Below are 8288 nucleotides of genomic sequence, written 5' to 3'. Positions count from 1 at the left end.
TCTTTGAATAAATTATTGTTTGATTTTACTAAATATTGTACATAGTTATTGCTAAACGATTAATTAAATCTTTGGTTTTTTTTCTATTGACAAATATTGTCTTTATTTAATTCGGTGCACGCTTAAAGTCCAGGCCTGGCACGCTAACGCGAATCCGAGTAAAGTACCCGGTAGGTTAACGGTTGTTTCCGACACGGTAGAGTCGATAATCGTTGTAAATTAAAATAGTACTTTACAATATTACTTAGTTTTTAAATTTAATAAGAGATGGTGGCTAATGCCTACCTCTAGTGCTAAGTTACCTGATATTTAATAATTATTAGTAGCAATAATGTAGCTCAATTTAATCTGGTAACTAAAATGTACAATACATTATTACTCTGAGTATTTACAATAATGAAACTGAAAAACACAAAAAAAAAAAAAAAAAAATTGCTCTGACTAAAGTTAAGAGGGGTGGACTTTAGGGATGACTGGGAGTGGAGACCAAACAATATTTTTCTAAGGTGATTCTTTCTGGCAAGCCCACAGAGCAATAGACTAATGCCTTAACCATCTCAGCCATCCAGCTGTCTTGCATTTCTCAACTATTTAAAGAAAATGCACACTTGCCTGCAGTGATTTTAATGGAAACAGACAAAACATTCCCTAATAGTTTTAACATATATCTAAATTCCAATAAGTTAATTATCATAACTGAACTACAGTAATACCCCCAGTTATGTAAACAGACTGTAACATCAAGTACTCCATGAATGGTCACGTGGGCTAAATAATTAAACGCCATAGTCTTAATGGTGCTACGTCACTTCCTGGGTCTATACCACAATACCTAAGACGTTAAATGGTTTGAACCTCATCTAGAAACCAGAATACGTGATTAACTTGAATTTGTAAATTGCTTAAGTGTAACTACATATAATAATAAATATAGTATTGAATTATTAATTATGTGTACTGTACATAAACAATTCTTTTATATGAAATAATAAATAATATATGAGAAAGAGTGCCAGGTAGGCTTGTGTGAGGACCGGGTTAAACCGGCCAGTCTGATTTTCAACTTTTATTGTTCGAATCCCCTCGGGAGATAGCGATCAAAATCGAAGAGAGCGATCAAGATTCAAAGGATGTGCAGCCTTCCGCCGTCAAACACGCTTCCCTCCTCTCCGGATCCGACCTCTGAGTCATGGAGATCGACTCATCACCCTCCATCGTGATTGGTGATTGCAGTGGACGAGACCCGGAGTATATAAAGGGTGGAGATATCTGAGAATGGGTTCGCTGAAAGTCCGCATAAGACGCCCGACCTGTAGGATCAGTCCCGAGAATTGAGGGCCGACCCGACCGATCCTCCTGCCTACCTCCACGACTGGAGAGCCGAGACGATTTCACCTTTGATTCCAACCGAGATATCAGAAGACAAGGTATGATCCCCCCAACATTTGTAAACTCTCTCTCTCCCGCGATTAAGGACGGGACGCATTAGATTCTCTGTATTTTGTTTGTCTGTCATCGAAATAAATTGTTATTTGTTTTCATCATGGTCTCCGTTATTTCGAATATCGCCTTAAACTTATTGACAAACCCACACACTTCCTCCACTCGACCTGACAATTAATTACCCAATCCTGACGAGTCGGGGTATCATAAAAATTTTGCCATCCTTGACAGTGGGGTGGGTCTTGCTGACCTGTTTGCCGAAAAAAAGGAGGTCCGACTCTGTCCTACCTCCCGGCGTTCCCACACTTGCATACATGCTTACAATTAGACTGAAAAGTAAAGGATTTGCAGAGAAATAAGTACAATAATAAATCAGTACAGTGCAAAAGGAAGAGAGAAAAAAGAGAGAGAGAGAATGAATACATGTTTGAAACAGAATAATAGTAAAATTACATGTTACCCTACTCCGATTTTTTTTCCCCAATTTTTTGTACAATTTGGGATTTACATTTTATACAACTTATGTAACTGAGAATTTACATAAGCTATGTGGCTGTGTGTTACGTAACTTGGGTATTACTGTGTGTATGTGTGTATATATATATATGCAATTTTCTGTTAGAAAATCTTTCATAAAATTTAAAAAAAAATAACTAAGGAACTGAGTCTGAGTGTTATTTTTATTTTATTATTATTTTTCGTTTTATTATATTTTGTTTGGGGCTTATGTTTAGTTAGGACAAAGGTTCCCCACTACTCTCTTAGTAACCAAAAAAGATGATGATAAACCAACTCATGAAAGAAAGAGTGCCATAGGAAAAATCATGCACACTTACGCTGCCCAGCAGAAATGAACAGTCCGCAGAAAAATTGGAGGGGGGAATCCCCACACTCACTAGAAAAAGAAATACTTACTAAACCATCATAAAACATCCCAGAAAATTGTGCTAAATGCTTTGTAAACGGTTTATAAGATTTTGTCAGAGAATTGAAGCTGCCAGAAAGAAATTTGATGTTAGATAATTAAGTATGTAAATAAGGGGAGTAACCTAGCTGACTTGTGACGTCACCTCACAGCATAAAACCAGCTTGCTAACTGAAGACGATTGAGGTGCTTTCCTAAGCGAGAGGCGATTTCCAGAGCGAGGTGTACTACTGAGTGAAAAATTTGAGGCGGAGTCCAGATTGAAAGTTAGGTGATTCAAGGAGTTTAAAGAGGAATTCAATTTGACAATAGCGAAAGCATTGAGGAAATAGGTTCCTAGTATAGTGAGGTGACGGATAGGTGTTTAGTTCGTAAGATATTTTGTTCATAGTTCTTAAGTATTTGATTTGTCGAATTTTCAAAGGGGAATTAAGATTAAGTTAAGCTAAGTAGCAGAGTTTTATTGTCGAGTTGACTTGTTGATTTTTGTTAATAAATTTTGTTTTGGAGTATAGACATTTGTACATAGTTAAATTCGATTTACTAATTAAATATATTTCAAACTTTTTCTTTGACTTGATATTTGTCGTTATTCTTACTAATTTTTTTGGTGCACGCATAAAAGTCCAGGCCTGGCAGACTAATCTTGAATCTGCGTAAAATACCCATTAAGTTAACGGAAGTTTTACCGGTCGCAGTTAGTGTCGGTTTCCTGGGATACTAAAAATAGTACTTTACATAACAATAAATAATTTTATATTAATAAAATAATTAAAACTTTATTTTGAAATTTGCTCATGGATCTACAGCAAATAAAAAGTAGGCCCTTAAAAACATTTGCAGAGGGCCCTGTAAGTTTTCTGTCATGGCACTGGCAGGAATATATTGTAACCATTTTAAATTACAGGTACTCCTCACTTTATGACCTATCTGCTTAATGACCACTTGCACGTACAACCAATTGAGTTTCGACCTACAATTTGGGGAATCTCCTTTCTCAGCTTGAGTGTCAGTCAGTGGCAAATGGTGACATGTGCACTAAGCATACTATAATAGTCTTTTTATGAATAAATTTAAAGTTTGTTGCATAATTTTTATAATTTTACAATGATCCTATATATCCGGTGCAAGCTCCTCGCTTATCAACAAATTCGCTTAACGACGTAGTCGTAAGAATGGAACTCGGTCGTAAAGTGAGGAGTACTTGTATATAATTTTTTTGAAAAATAATTAAATATTAGATACATAGCACCAATACCAAATATACCAAAATAATAATACATACCACCAAATATACCAAAAAGGAAAAGCAAAACAGGATAAAAGAAATGCAATATACTGGTCAGAATATATTCATGAACAACAGCAGACACAAAAAATACTGTAAATAATGCGAATAATTTATTCCTAGTGACCTATAAAAATAAAAAATAAAATTTTAATGCTTTATTTTTATATTTAACATATAATTTAAAAGTTACATACAAGATATGTATCTCTGTAAACATATGTATACAACCAATCATGAATGACTGAATTCCATGTTCTATAAAATTGTGCATAAGATGTACTGTTCCACCAATCCTATAAAAAAAAAAAAATGCACGCATTCTTACTTACTATTTAAATTTTGCTAATATTTTTAGAATTTTCTTGTAATAAGTAAATACTAAAATTTTGTAAATTCTTTGCAAATGAAAAAATTATAAAATTTTTCTTTGAGATTCTATTACCATATTTTCTGGCGTATAAGACGACTTTTTAACCCAGGAAAATCTTCTCATAAGTCGGAGGTTGTCTTATACGCCAAAAATACGGTATTATAAAAAAACTTTTTCAAGTAGCCTATCAAGGAATTTTTTATGATAACTAGAAAAATCTTTACAAAAATGTTTGAGCACTTCTAAACTGAAAATATAGAATATTAAAACACTAACATTTAACTTCAGCCAGCAAATCATTGAAAATATTTTGATATTATGACTTGTTGACTGAAGTGAAATATCGGAAACTAAACAGTATCAATTTTTATAAAATTGCCAAATCTACTGTGCTCTGAAATGTTTGGCTTTCATAATGGCTGTAAGTCTTTGTGACAAGTCATACATAAGTTTTTGGAAAATATCCAGTAATATGTTGTCATTTGACCTGCAAAGAAATGGCTAGTTAAATTTTGTTTTAAGGCAATCTCTATATACACATACCTGACAATTCATCCCAAATATTCCTTTTAGGGTTCAGTGAGGATTCTAGACTGACCAGTTATTTTTAATGCCAATATCCTCCATCCAATCCATAACAATGTGACTAGTATGACATGGTGTATTGTTCTGCTTAAGGTATACTATCAGAGCCTATAATGAGAGTGGTCATATGGATAGCTGCCGCCATGACTTTTCCAAACTGCTTATTTAGCCACAGCCACATACTATACTTAGTTGGAGAAATGGAAATAATTTAACAATTATTTAAATGGAAATTTGGGCAGAAAAAGAAAATGTCGTTTTCGAGTTTTAGAATTAATTTTTACTATTATTTGTTTATTTAATATACTATTCACTAATTTTTGGAATTTGTTTACAATGAACATTTATGCAATAAGTGATGAGCCAATTCATTCTTCAATATCCTGAATGTTAATAATTAAAATTGTTTTGTTATGTTCTAAAAATAGATTAAACAAACATGATAAAATTGTATGAAATGTCTTGGAGAACATAAGTATTGTGTCTTCACAGCTATTTGAAATAAATGGTAAACCAGGTAAACTAATGCCATTTATTTTTAAAATATTGTAGAATTAATATTGAAAATTGTCTGTTGCTGGTTCATAACTTGATGCTTGTTCAACAGAACTTGCATCATCTTTTGAAGAAAGTAGGTTTCTTACTGGTGGAGCCTTTCTATTTATTTTAGGTGGTGCATAAATATGGAAATGACAGCATTATACTTCAATTTTCTAGTTCCATCAACTCCAGTTTTTTCCCATTCGTCATCAGGAAAATGTACCTGAAAATAAGATTGTGTATCATTCCAGATATTAAAACAATGCATTTTAATTTAAATAATTTATGCTATTACTTATTTAATTGCACGGAATTTATTAAATACTTATGCAATTGCAAACCATAACATAAGTAACATATAAAAGTAAAAGTTATCTTGTAATTAAAGTGTGTCATATTTATAGTAATATATATAAGATAATTTTTACTTATGTTATGGTTTGCTATTGCATAAGTTCCATGCAATCAAATAAGTAAAATATATAAATGTATTCTGCTGTGAGATGTATTTATAAAACAACTTAATTCGTACACATAACAATAATAATATATAAGTATGATGTGTAATTTATTATTCACCAATCATTTCAATATCAAATTCTATTTTATATATTTTATGTTCTAAATTACAAATCTATTGTAATTTACAATACTTTTTATTAAAATAAGGTAGATTTGTATAATTAAAGACTTTCATATCAGATATTGTATATCACATATTATAAATATTAAACTATATAAGTACTCATATTTATGTATACTGAATGTTTTTTTTATTTAAATTTTAAAGCAATTTGGACTATTTTATGAATGAATATTCATCTGAATATAAAATAAAAATTTTACATATGTAGATGATTGTTAATACTTCACTTACCTCAAATAAATAGCTGTTGATGGTTGCTTTCCAGTTTTCACTTTTGTTTCCCAAAGTTTATGACGTGCAGGATCTTTCGGAAAAACTTTAATCAAAAATCCATTCTCACTGCTATTTATGCAGCCAAAAGCAGCACATCCAGTCATACTCTTATTGTTTAGTTTAACTTATTTCACACTAATAACTCTAACTTCTTACTTAACTAATAAATATCAGTAATATTTACAATAACAACATGCATAAAACTCAAAAACTAAAGATTAATGCAAATAAACAGTATATCGTCATTCAAAACATTTTGTCCATATAGTCTTAATATCACTCACCTTTGATTAATTTTAATTTGTTTGCAGACAATGAACATAGAGATGATAAAATTTATCCACACTTTCATTCCAATCTCGCTAACACATTGTTTGGAATAATAATGGTGTATAAAGTCACGCGATCACAAACTGCCAATAGAAAAGCATTCCTTATATGGCCACTCTCTCATTATAGGCTCTCTACATACTATGAGCCTCTAGTGACATCTAGTGATGAGAAATATATAATGGCACCCTCCCAGAAGCAAGAGTGTTGCACAATGTCTCTTCATAAAATGTAATTCAAGCACATGACATTGTATCACAAGATAGTGTGGAACTTGTATTATACAGGGTGGGCCAACGAAAACGAAACGGCAGAGTTTTGGATAGTTGGATTTGTATTTAAGCAAATTGCTCGGACAGGTCGATTTTATTCTCAAGGGGGACATCTCGGAAATCATGCAAGGAAAAAAAATTACCATAAAATTAAAGCTGATAATGTGTTATCTGTTAACTCTGCCGTTTCGTTTTGTTGGCCCACCCTGTATATATTACTGTATGAGTAAACAATAATTGAACTAAAATGTCTGTATGCATTATGCTCTATCAGCATATTGTCAACATGACAACATGCTGATAGAGGTATAACCAAAGTATTACCACAATATTGGCAATATATAATTGTCCAAGACATCCAATAGACCAAGCATTCATGGTTTTGTCCAAAATAATTAATGATCCAAGCCAAAGCACAAAAAATTAACCCAAAACTTTAAAAATTATATTTTTATGTAAGTCTTCATTATTTCAAATTGAAAAAACTCCTGGAAAGGCCATCCTTATGTATGACTTTACACAAAGTAATTTTATCATTATCCAAAAGGACCACCAGAGGGTTAGAAGTGGTTAAATATGCTACAAGACATGGTAGATATTGTGAAAATTTTTAATCGTTGTTTTATTGTGAAAATGCCGTAGCCTCTAATGAAAGGCTGGCGTTTTGATCAAGTTTTAACTTTGTGATAATTTTTAATAATCTATTTCATAATGTCTTAGAAGATTTTTATTTCTTCAAATTATTTAACTGTTACTTCTGAAACTGGTCCATGAAAACAGGAAAATTAAAAGACTTGTGGATTATATTGTTCCAACAATGGAGTTTACTGGAGGTAGTGTAATGGCTTTGGGTTAATTTGAAGTAATGGAGATGCATAAAAATATAATTTTTATGCATCTCCATTACTTCAAATTAACCCAAAGCCATTACACTACCTCCAGTAAACTCTATTGTTGGAACAATATAATCCACAAGATACCCACCACATCTAGGAACAATCATCAGACTAGCAGAATGGGTACTGTGATTCATCCGTCCAAAGCATGTTTTCATTGATCTGTAGTCCAAGATCAATGCTTCTCACATGATGTTAATTAGCATGTAGCATTAGTTGACATGCCTAGCAGCTTGTAAGCATATACACAACCACGGTAATTCATATCTTTATGGTGAGGTAAAAGTTTGTCTCTAACATTTTTGGTCTTCTTAATTGACCTTCCTTGGGAAATTTAAAACCCAGAAACTAACAAAAGCCTTAATATATTCAAATTAAGTGATCTAGAATACATTAAGGCTTTTGTTTATTTTTGAATTTTCAATTTATTGAAAAAGGTTGATTAAGAAGACTGAAAGTGTTAGAGAAATAAATTTTTATTGCACTGTAAAGGTAGTCATACTGTGGCCATGGTAATCCATATCAATTGATATAGTGTTTTGTACATACATGTTATTGCAGATGATTTGAGCACCAGTAGTCTCAGAATATTTGAGTGACTTCACACAATGTTACATGCATAGTAATATGACAACTGGGAAACTGTAGAAAAGACTGTGCACACAGCCTTTTATAGAGCTTTCCAGATCATACTCTATTATTTTCAAAGTTTATTGA

The 8288-nt window shown here is 32.1% G+C and overlaps 2 long non-coding RNA genes across 2 annotated transcripts; both read right to left on the bottom strand.

Moving 5' to 3' along the window:
* Nucleotides 1-3653: 3653 nt before the first annotated feature.
* Nucleotides 3654-4897, bottom strand: LOC136975293 (uncharacterized). The gene is made up of 3 exons (XR_010880778.1): nt 4573-4897; nt 3854-3952; nt 3654-3783 (listed from the first exon to the last, which is right to left on the bottom strand). It is a non-coding gene; the product is annotated as an uncharacterized lncRNA (long non-coding RNA).
* Nucleotides 4898-5125: 228 nt separating this feature from the next.
* LOC136975285 (uncharacterized) lies at nt 5126-6678 on the bottom strand. Its single transcript, XR_010880775.1, has 3 exons — nt 6358-6678; nt 6032-6180; nt 5126-5377 (listed from the first exon to the last, which is right to left on the bottom strand). It is a non-coding gene; the product is annotated as an uncharacterized lncRNA (long non-coding RNA).
* Nucleotides 6679-8288: the final 1610 nt, after the last annotated feature.

Source organism: Centruroides vittatus, unplaced genomic scaffold (assembly GCF_030686945.1).
Source record: "Centruroides vittatus isolate TY-2023 unplaced genomic scaffold, ASM3068694v2 contig_1085, whole genome shotgun sequence".
NCBI classification, from domain to species: domain Eukaryota; kingdom Metazoa; phylum Arthropoda; class Arachnida; order Scorpiones; family Buthidae; genus Centruroides; species Centruroides vittatus.
Note: the sequence above shows the minus strand (reverse complement) of the source record. Positions and strands in the feature narration are given on the sequence as shown.